Genomic DNA, 12,004 nt, shown 5'->3' on the forward strand with positions numbered 1-12,004 from the left:
AAAACTTTGTATCTCTGAGTTGCTGGAATAAGAGTGAAGCAGGTAAGAAAGAGTCTTGACCAGAAAATAATTCAGAAAAAAACTGAGAGATGGGAGAAGAGTTCAGTAAAGATCAGGAGGCAAGAAGAGGCCCATGGAAAGGCTGGAGTGGCAGGGATGTGAAGGATGTCACCCATACCCAGTTTTCCCGTGATTTGGTGACTTCCGCAGTACACAGAGATGGTGCAGCCTGATTATTGAATTGTAGAGGTAAAAGAAATGTCACAGATCAGCCAGTCTGAAGCCTCATTTTATGGTTAAAGGCATGGAGAACTAGAGACCGTAAGCATGCTGCCAAGATCCCATGGGCTGTCAGATCTAAAACCAGGCTCCAGTGCTGGTCCTGGGCTGGCTTCCCTACCTGAATATTGACAGTCTGTGTTAGGACAGAACTTTCCTGGTGATACAGGGCTGGAAGCTTTCTCCTGAATTGATGGCTACTATAGGATGTACACCTCCAGTGTGGGATGTACCGTAGGATCTATACCTACAGATCCATATTCTAACATGCATCCTGGACCACCTACATCACGAGAATTAATGGTTAGGACAGATACCTACAGAAGAAGGTGTTAGAGCCTCAGAGTCATCAAAGCACGAGGGAAACCTGGGTCTATGTATTGTTCTGATGACGAGGTTTTGTTTTGTTTTGTTTTCCTTCAATCAGTCTTATTGAAGGTATAGTTTGCATACCATAAAATCAGATTTTAATCGTATAGTTTGGTGGGTATAGAAAAATGTATACATCTAGGTGACTACCACTTCAGCCCTGAATGAGAAGATTTCTATCACCCCAGAAGGTTCCCTCATGTTAATTACCTCCCATTCCCCCAAACAAAAGTGGATCTGACTTGACATTAAGGTTTTAGTCATCTGAAACTGGAATAATTCTGACAGTGCCTGGCACTGCCCTGGTGCCCTGGAAGGGCCAGGGGGAGAGGGCATGTCCCTGTAACTCTAGGATCTGCTTAGAGAGAGGCCTGGGGAACAGCTGAGGGGCCATGGCCCCTTGTGTGTCACTTAGGGCCAGAATGGCAACGTGATGAGGTGATTTTACAAGTCTGGAGGTGACTACCAGCTGATACCATCTGAGAGGTCTTGGTCTGAGGAGGGTCTGTGGTGGAGTGTGGATGGTTTGGCGTGAGAAGGGTCGTACAGGGAAAAAGGTGGACAGCCCAGCAGGTGACACAGTAGCCGGGGGAGCTGAGCGCCAAAGTTCACAGCTTTTCATGGACCCCGGGAGAAGGCTTTGCTGGAGGGCCGGGCTGAGCCGCTGAGGATGACAAGTGAGGTCTGCCACAGCGGGAGCAGGGCATGTCCATAATTATTGCATAATATAGCATATGTTGCATTAACATACATTATTTACTAAATAAATGTAGGTTTTAAAAAAAGGTCAGACTCTGATCCTGTTGCCCTTTTGCTTTTGAAAATGGCCTTGGTGCCTCTCAGCCCTTGGCCAGCGCTCCGGGGCTTTGGGGAGCCCTGGAGTGTGAGCGTTTGCCAAGCCTCTAATGACAGGGGCCCATTAGAGCGCATGGCTGGATTCCTGGAACCACTGGTTAGATTAAGCAATGGAGCCAGAGAATGAGCTTGATGCCGGCTCTGCCAAGGAGGGACCTGCATCCCCAGCGGCGGAGGCGGCTCCCTAGAGGGCTGAGTAGATGGTGAGGATGTGTCTAGGTCATTAAGACAGTGCCGCCAACAGCAGGCAGGCTCCTCCCTACTCAGGTCTGGGCAATTCAGGAATCCCTGGGGCCACTGACTGTGCTGTCAGTAGCCAGGGGCAGTACAAGATAAAGGAGGCGTGGGGAGAGGCACGTGAATTGAGTGCCTACTCGCTGTCAGGCCCTGGGAATAGAGGGGAGATTCAGATGCTGTCCCTGCTTTCAGTGATGGGGACGGAAGAGGAACGGGGCCAGTTACCATCTTAGGACAGGTGTGAAGAGATAAGGGCCCTGTTCTGGGTTGAATTGTGTCCCTTCCAGATTCATATGTTGAAGTCCTAACCCTCTGTATACTTCAGACTGCAATCTCATTTGGAGATAGAATTTACAGAGGTAGTAAGGTTAAAGCGAGGTCGTTAGGGTGAGCCCTAATCCAACTTGACTGTGTCTTTATAAGAAGGGGGCATTTGGACACAGAGACACTCACATAGGGAAGAGGATGAGAAGATGGACCTCTACAAGCCAGGGGGAGAGTCTGGGAATGACCCTTTTAGAAGGACTCAATCCTGTCCACACCTGGATGCACAGACTTCCAGCCTCCAGGGCTGGGAGACGATAAAAGTTCTGTTTTTAGTCATCCAGTCACGCAGCCCTAGGAAACTTACTACAAGCCTTGTTGGAGAACACTGTGGGGTGAGGGGGTCCCCTGGAGCAGAATGAGGGGTCAAACAAAGCACCAGCTCCAAGGAATGTTAGGCTGAGACACACATGATGGCGAGGAGGTACCCTGAGGGGAGGAGAGGGGCGGCGTGGAGTGAGGAAGGAGGAAGGCCCACCCAGTGGGCAGCCAGAGGGAAAACGGGAATGAGGTCCCTGAGAAGGGGCATCAAGAAAGAAGCCTGAAGGAGACATCAAGTACCAAGCTAAGGAAACAGGTCTGAGGGCCGACGGAAGGCAGGCCACCCAGCATGGGTCTCTGGAAATTATATTCTCAGAAATGTCTCTGATTCTACTGGCAACTTCTCCCCACATTCTTGACGATGCAACCCTGTGCAGACTGAGTCTGGCCTTGCGGGGCAGTCGGGCTCCCCCACCCACAGACAAGGCGTGATGACTGATGGCCTGTCATCAGTAACTGGTTCGACATGGAGACAGCAAACTTCTAAAGTCAGGTTAAGGGTTGAGGAAATTGGCCGAGGACTTGAATTTTAGTTTATTAATATCCAAACAACAGGGAAGCTTTCTGAATGGGAAAAAGCCAGAATATTTGGTCTTGAAAATCCTTTCCGGGAGCATGTTAGGGTGGGGTCCAGCAGAGAAGGGTGGAACATTGGTTAAAGAAAGCTAGCGGGTAAGATTTTTTTCCATTAAAATGCACAAAAAGTAAAGCATCTTGGGATGCTGGAGAGACAGTCCTTGCTTTGCAAATGAGTCGAAGGAGAAAACTGTTGAAATGAAGAGTTTTGGCAGGCAGTTGCCGGTTCTCAGGAGGGTCACGTGAGGATGAGAAATGAACTTTCTCAGGGTCAATCCCTGGACAGCGGATCCTGTTTTATCGTCCAGAGAAAGGCAGGGTCTATTCGCTAACATTTTGTAGGCTGTCGAGAAGGGGGATAAATTTGAGGCCGCCTTTAAATACTGGGTTTCAATTGCTTTCTTTCTTCCCCGGGCAGATATATGGGCTCAGGGTATGATTTAGTGCCTGAGCCTCAAGGAATTGGTGTGCTTCTGTAGGATGGAGACAGGGCTTTCCAATTATTTTTGTGTTTTCTGCCGAGGACAAGGCTCAGTTCCCAGTAGAGGGACATTCAGGGCTGGTGATTCTTCTCGGCAGGAAAAGTGACAGACCACAGCTACGGCTGGCCTGGCTCCCCTACTGCTCTGGGTTTGGGGAGACGGCCTGCATAATAACAATAATAATAGTAGTAGCAGTAATAATAATAATGATGGTAATAATAATTGCTATTTTGTGCTTAAAGTGGGGGAAGTGCGAATCACTTAGACTTCCTACCCTTTTGGTTCTAACCAATTAAAGCGCTCAATGGGATTAAAGAGTCACCTGTAAAATTGGACTGTGGGGTCTTCCATTTGGCTCTCCTGTCTGTTTTGTTGGGGTTTTTTGGGGGTGGGGCTGGTAATTATGTTTATTGTTTATTTTTAGGGGAGGTACTGCGGATCGAGCCCAGGACTTTGTGTATGCTAAGCATGTGCTATACTCTCCCCCCAGCTCGCTGGTCTGAACTTAGAAGCTCAGCCACAGGTCTTCTCAAGGCAGGCAGCTGTCCCTCGAGGAGGGGGCCGGGCAGGGGAGGAGGGCAGCAGGCAGGTCTAAGTGAGAACAAGCAAACCATGTTCATGTTTCACTCAGGGAACTGGCTCCTGGCAGATGTGATCCATCAGGTTCGCCTGCTTCTCGTGGATGTCACCGAGCAGAGAAATCACTCCTCCCCTGTCTGGAACAGCATGTGAGGGGTGGGGAAAGGATGCGGAAATATTTATCCCAATATTTCTCACTTTTGGGCCCGGGACAAGGGGGAAAAATATAAGGGGCAGGGTTATAGGAATCACAGTGGTATACCTTTAATAACTGTAATCGTTGAGAACTTCTCCCAGGTACCAGGTATTCTGATCAGGGTGTTACATGCATACTTCATTGAAAGTGGTTTTGATTTCTTGACAGGGGACCGACTAGAAGCAGTGGACTTGCCAGTTTCTCTAACAGTCACTGGCCAAGCTTTGCAATAGCAAATTGCTTTCACCCCTAGATGGCCATCAGGGACTGTGACTGACTACAGGCTGGGTCTGCCCTGGGCACTAGGGATCAGGAGCTTGGGAAGAGAAGGAATTTTCTAGATTTTGGTGTGTCAAGCCTCTGGTCAAGGTGGTTGGTTCAAGGATGAGAACTGACTCGGGTTAGACCAGGAGACAGAATCCTGGGACTTTCGTTGGACCTTCTCTTCCTCAGAACCAGCAGCTGCTTTGTCAGTGGAGGTTGCTAACTGTATGAGTAACAGTAAACCTGGGGATGTTGGGGGGGGGGGCCCTTGTTGGGGGATCCCACTTGGGACGAAAGCCAAACCAGAGGTCATGTCTTTCTGATTTTGTTCAAGCACTTGGCTCCCTCCCTAAAATCTAGCTAGGTGTACCTCTGGCTTTCCAATCAGGTGAGGCTGTGTGTCCTCCCTCCTTTTTTGAATGGGGTTTCTGTTGCATACAACCAACAAAGTGTTGCTAATGTATCTGTGGATCTTTCCAATGGGATGAAGAGTCTTCAGAGAGTTTATTGTGGAAATTAAGTAGAAAAGTGCACACCTAGTGAGATACGATGTTCTCAGAGCGTCTGTGACCCAAAGTAGCTCAGCCCCACCTCCAGGCTGAAGCAGAGCCCCTGAAGATGCCACCATACTCACTCTTTTAAGTTTAGGAGGAGATGTTCTAGTTGCCTACAGGAGTGGTATCTGAAGGCATCAGCCAGCAGCCTGGAGTATCTTAGCTGGAGTTGATTGGTCCGGTTTTAGTCACTTACTGGGAATGGGGAAGAAAAAAGGATGTGCTGAAGGCATTCTGTTACATGGGGAGAAGCTAGGAAAGGTGTATGTTATGTGGTCAGGGCGACTGTGGAGGGTTCCGAGCACAGAGTATTAGAGTGGGGCGGACTGAAGTCGTAGGAAGAGGTGAAGGTGAAAAACATCAAGGTTTGGTTGGGAGAGACATGATGGGAAGTATAGTTAAGATGAATCTTCCCGAGTCCTGACTCGGACTGCAACGACTCTCCCCTACCTTTAGACAGTATTGGAACAGAAGCCATGTGACACATCAGGAAAACGGAGATTGATAAAGATATGGCTGTGATCTGAGTCAGACTCTCGTGTGATTGTGGGTGTGAGTGTAGGGGGCAGGCGGTCTGCGTGGGACACTCATGTGTGATTGTGTGTGTTGGTGGGTGTAATGGGGGAATGGGTGTGATCTGAAGTGGGCCCTGGGTGTTTGCACGTGTGTGCCCCTGTGTGCATATGTGCTGCTGGGGGTGGGGGGAGGTGGCGGGGGGGAGGCTAGAATCAGTAGAGGGTGGGCTTGGCCGACAGGCAGCTGTCAGCCAAGGGGCCCTTCCACTTGTAATTGAGAAATAGCAGTGTGCTATCTCTCCCAGAGCGGGATGATAGTAATTAATTGTTCATTGATCCTGGCAGGTCAGCTAGAGGTCAGTGACGTTACTCCAGTGGCCTTCTAGTTTGCCAGGCAGCTGGGAGCAGTGGTTTGAGACCTCAGTGGGAACTGTCCTGTGCCCTAAACCCTGACGAAAGGTGATGGGATAATTATGGTAACCTTGATGTCTATTATTACAAATAATACACAAGTGAGCCATTCAGGAAAGCCGTGCCAGCACACAATCTAAGACTTGGAAAGGAGGAGGAGGAGGAAATGTGTGCGACAGCGGACGTGTTTCAGCACAGAGTGGGACGCTGCAGTTGGATTACCACGGTCACTATCAAAAGCTTGAGTAAGGGTCCACCTGGGTATGAGGCAGCACCTGGAGAACCGCGTAGGTCTCATCGCTGATCCGTGAGGGTGAGCGCAGTCTGAGACAGAGATCTCGTCCACAGTCTGAAGGGCACACCCGGTGAATAGATAAAATCAGTTTGAGGTCAGGCCCCAGCTCTTCTGCAAAGCCTTCTCCCGTCCTCCATGTTCTCCTAGCCTCTGACATCCTCTGACACGTGGTGGGGATGCCAACCTTTCATCTATGCAGTTTCTTTATCCAATGAATATTAATGGAACCCCTCTTTTGTGCCAGGGACTCGTGTTACATCTGCGTTTCCGTGCAATTCATATGGGTCCTGAGTTACCCTCCTCATCTATGTCTCCCCTCTTCATCCAGACTCTCAGCTTCTGGAAGACTGGCAGCACGCTGGGTACCTTAAACAACAGCCATAGCAAACATCAATTGAGTATTGCGTTGTGCCAGGCACATAGTAAGCGCCATGATGCTCAGCACCGGGGGATACATGTACTAGTCTCTTAAGAAATATTGATTGATTAAAAAATATGGAACCTAAGCATTACATTGATCGTGGGGATGGAGGGGGTGGGGGGAGGGCGATGCTGTGGTGAGACCTTAGTAGGCTCACTGTTTCCTAGAGAAGAGATTCAAAGTATTAACCTTTCTAATTGTCTGCTCTTGTATCTTCAAGGCTAGGGGGAGAGATTATTGATGGCGTCTGTAATTGTGTGAATTTTCTTCAGTGAAATACTATCTCTGAGTTATGACAGAGCTCATAGAACAATCTAGTGTCTACGTTTCAGAGGCGAAACCGTTTTACCGCAGGGGAAAGAGTGTTTCGGTGAAATCAAGGGCCTGCTTTTCTTTTGAAATGTTGATGTTTCCTTTCTGTGCATCTGCGCTTCCCTGTAAGGTGGGGCTGGACGTGGCTGCCTTTTGCAGCTCTTCCATAAGACACAGCTCTCTCGCTGAAAGAACCCTCCACCTGTCTGACGCCTCCACCCCCAAATGCGAACCCAAAGGACAGCTTTTGGAACACAGTGTGGCGTCTGAAGGGTGCTTTTTGGAACAGCTTCTTAAAACTTGGTCTCTTGCAGGCTAGGACCCCAGGCCCCTGTGGGTTTCCTCCCACCTCTTTCCCTGTTTATCTCAGTCCCCTGCATGGGCTCCCCAAGTGTTCCTCCTTCTCATCTGAGTTCGCCATTTCATTTGCCACCTGCATCCTCTATCCCCAGAGAGATAGATGTGTCTCCCGGGCCCAGGTCCCTAATTTCTTTGGACTTCCTAGGCATTAGTTTCCAGAATGATCTGTAAGCACCTCGAATTCAGTAAATAAAAGTGGAAGGCACCATGCACGCCTCTCTACCTCTGTATCCTCATCCCCAAAGCTGTCCTCCATTTAGTAAATGACAGCTTCACACCCTGTTACCCAAGTCAGAAACCCGGAAGTTATTCTGAGCCTCTCCTTCCCCTTACGCCTCTTGCCTAGTTGGTGCCAAAGCCCTGTGATGAGTCTGCCTCCTGAGTCTCTTTTGCATCACTATTCTCTCTTTCACCTGCGGGCCACCAGCCTGACCCAGTCCTCACCACCTCCTTCATAGGTGGTTGACATGACTCCTTAAATTGTCTCCCTTCCTTCTCTCTTGCCCATATCCCATTCATTTTCCACCCACAATTAGAGATCTTTTAACTAATACAGATTATGTCCATCTTTAAACTCCTCCAGAGTTTTCTAATACTTCTAGAAGGTCAAACACTTGGCATGGTTTATAAGGACCATGATACTTAGGCTCCTGGTCACCTCTGCTGCCCCAGACACTGTCCTTCCCATATGACAGCCATGCCACATGACCATCGCTGTCCTGTAGACACCATGCTTCCCCCACGCCCCATGAAGGGGATGCCCTCAACCATTGGCACCCCTACTGTCCTTGAAGGCTCAGCCTCCGGGCAGCCGCCACCACCACACCTGCCCCATCTCTGTGACCAGGCAGAGCGACAGTCTCCTTGTCCTGTGCTCCTGTAAATCCTCAAAGGTATGTCAACACTTAATACTAGTAGCTGATACTTAGGGAACACTCACCGCATGGCAGGTGATGGACTAAGCACTTCACTTTGTTTGCTGGGTTAGTCTGCACAATCTAGTGAAACAACTCCATCTTTAGTCCCATTTTACAAACGTACGCCCCATGGCAGAGCTGGATCTGAGCTCACGTCCAATCAGAGCCCACAGTTGGAACCCTGGCTCCGCACTTCCTCTCCTCCATGCGGAGCCGTCTTTGCTTGGAGATCTGTCCTCCTCACTTAAGTGTGAGCTCCCTCCAGGGTACGGATTTGCTTTGTTCAGCAGTTTTGGGTTTTTTTTTTTTTCCTAACCCAAGTGCCTGGCATATTGCAGGAGCTCAGCAATTTGTAGAAAGAAACTAATTCTGGATCTGTTTTCTCTAGAATGTATTCAATTTCTCAGATTGTGCCTTTTATCATCTAAAATGTGACAAAAAATTAATTTTATATCTGGCATCTTCATGGTCAAGCAAGAGAAAGCTTTCTTACCCCAGTATTTATCTGTGTAGCCATAACATTTCCCTATGAGCTATTTAAGATGACTTTCCAAAATTTAGAGTCTTGAAGGCAGACGGGCAGCACAGAAATTATATCCACTTGGAAAATGTCCCTTTCTCTCTCAGGTATCAAGCTCTTTTAAAATTAGCTTCTGAATATGAAGGACCCAGCTCTTTAAAGTTTAATGTCCCAGCCGTTTTAATTGTTTCTTTCAAAGTACAAAAGAGCAGCTGGGCCACATCGGCACTAATCACTCGCCAACTTTCCTTTTTACAAAAACAGTTAAGCTCTTTCTGAGATTTAAAATCATTCCATCTGAGACCCCTGCTTGGCACCTACGTTTGCACTCACATAAAATGAGCCTAATTTCTGCTTTTAAGAAACGTGTTGAGAAAGCAATTTTTGGTTTCGTACTTTTTTCAAAAAAAAAAAAAATTATGTAATAAAGTGTAATAAAATTTTTAAAGTTTTTCTGTCTTTTTCCTCTACCAATGTCCCTTTGCTCTTCTCAACTTGAACTGGCCTTGTAAATTTGAATTTCAGATAAATAAATACTGTCCCGTGCATAAGATTTGGGATATACTTACATTAAAAATATATTTGTTTATTTGAAATTCAAATTTACTGGTGCCCTGTGCTTTTATTTGCTAAATCTAGCAACCCTGGCCTGGGAGCCTCCTGTTTCTAGCAAATGGAAAACACTAACCTATATGATGAACAATATCCTGAAAATTAATAAGGAAACAAATAAATAAAGCTAATAGCATGTCTTGGGGTATCTTATCACACACACAGACTCACTGGTTCTTGATAAAAAATTCTTGTCTTGCCATCCAGAAGGATAAATGAATGTAATTTCTGTAACCATAAATAGTCCTTAACAATGAACTACAAGCATTTCTTGAAAATGTATATGTTTTAGGAGACTTGGGACCCAAAGGGGAAGGTGGTAAAGTCCCTATCCTGGGGTCACATCCTAGGTTTCATGAAGCAAGAAAGAAAATGATTAGTGTAACCCCGATGAGGAGTGGAGAGGATTTCAGGGAAGGAACAGAGCAATAGGAGAGACAGAAAGGGAGAGAGAGAGAGAGGTGCTTTCCCTTTGTAAACTGCGGGAAGCTCTCTCCACCCCTCCCTCCTCCCTCTTCCACCCCAGATCCCGGGCTGGGGTGAGTCCGGGGGGTCTGGGCGGAGTCAGCGCCCGTCACGGGCATGCCCCCTGGGGCACTATTTGGCCCTGGGTCTGAAATTGATTCTTTCTGGATTTCAGGGCCGCAGCAGCAGGCAGGAGCTCCTGCTGTCACTTCCAAGACTTTTATAGACTCTGACAGCAGCAAAGGCTCCCTGTCTTTTGTCTTTTGTATTCTGTTTGTGTTCATCCTCTAATCCACATGGGGAATAACATGAAGGGGCCCGAAGGGGAGGGCCTGCTCCACGGCTGTGTGCTGGGAGGACAGTCCTAGGAGGAAATGGTGAAGTCCCCCTGCCCCCAGGCTAGCCTTTTTGATTTACACACTCGCTCTGGGATCTCCTCTGGAGGAAGAGCTTTCTGGGCTCACCACCTGGAATCACCCAGGGTGTGCACGGCATCACAGGGTGGGAGATGTAAGGAATTCCAGGGCAAGGGTGCTACTCCCCCAGGCACTTCTAGCCTGTTTGGGGAAATAAGTACTTAAAATAGACAGGCGAGTGCAGAATGAGAGATATATTAGTGCATGTGGCTTCAGAGCAGGAAGCAGTTTGTTCCCAGGGCTGAAATGATGCAGGGGTCTTCGGAGAAGAGACTTGAGTAAGCCTTTGAAAGGAAGCCAGGAATCAGATAAGATGAGCCAGTATGATGCCCTGGTAGGCAGGGCCAACGGAATGAACAGGCAGAGGGGTGAGAATGGGCAAAAGCAGCTGGGGGGCAGAGAATGTGTGTTTAGAGAGTCTTCTGCTCCAATATGAATGGCTCCCCTAACACAGGAAACTGGGTTGCAGTGGTGGTTGAGAGCTTCTCAAATTTGAGCGAGCATCGTCTGGAGGACAGATATGGTTGAAATACACATCACCTGGCCCTCCCAGAGTTTCTGATGCAGTGGGTCTGATTGGGCCCTGAAGTCTGCATTTCTAACAAGTTCTGGGGGCTGCGGGTCTGGGGAACACCCTTTGAGATCCTCTAGCCGACTCTGCCTGGGAGGACCAGAACCACTTCCCTTCCTGATTCATTCTGTCCCCACTTCCTGGAAATGGCTGTTCTCGAAACTGTTAAACGTAAAAGGTGATATTGACTATTTGCTCATTTTTGTTTTCTTATGATTGGCAGGAGGGGTGGAGGAGGAAGAAAGCTTTCCCAGTTTCTTTTTTGCATCTACACAATCTTTGGAAATCCAGCTATCATTTCTTGGGAGCTATTCCCACCCCGATCCCAGTTCACCCCTCACCCCAGTTCACAGATGATTACAAATACCCAGCAGGACTCAAGTATTCACATCAGTCTTTCCCTCTTCCTTGTCCGTCCAGTGAAGGTACCACTGTCAGGTGGGGATGCTAGATTTGGGCAGTGTTCTTAGTGAAGCTTCAGGGTTAAGCACGTCCTTTGTGCCCTCCACCCCTGGGAATACTAAAATCACCAGAATTCAGGTAGAAGGAGCAAGAAAGGGGTTCAGTGAGGTTTGGCATTTTAGACATGTCATCAGTTGTCACAATATTACAGGCAGGCTCCAGGACCGAGAAAATGAAACCCATCCAACAGAGATCTTAACAGGGAGAGGCGGCGTGGAGGTGGTCCAGCCCTAACCTGCGGGAGGAGCTTGCGTCACTGACAGTGAGCACGGAGTAAAGAGGGGTCTTCTCACTGAGGTCTCTACTGTGTATTTCTTGCTGCTTCCCCTAATGTATTTTTTTTTTCTCTCTTTTGTCGTGGTTGTTAAACTGCCATGTCACTTTATTACCCTGGAAAATTTGAAAAGGGGTTACGAGTCGGGAAAGAGATGCTGAATGGTCACATCTGCTCTGTTTTGGACAACATGGAAGAGGGGTTTCCTCACCTTCCAAAGCAGAACTTTTGAGCTAGAGCACCACTGTGTGGTCTGGAGACCACCCCTCGGGGCTGCAAATGGTCATGGCTGATCTGGTGTCCGTAAGAAGAGACCAAAGCAAGGAAAGCAGTGTTATCTGGAGCAGATAGGAGAGAGATGTCTGAGAGGTGTCGGGAGCGCCATCAACCAAGGTGGCCCAGGCTACTCGGAAGTGT

The sequence above is a fragment of the Camelus ferus genome, chromosome 30 (genome assembly GCF_009834535.1).
Source record: "Camelus ferus isolate YT-003-E chromosome 30, BCGSAC_Cfer_1.0, whole genome shotgun sequence".
NCBI classification, from domain to species: domain Eukaryota; kingdom Metazoa; phylum Chordata; class Mammalia; order Artiodactyla; family Camelidae; genus Camelus; species Camelus ferus.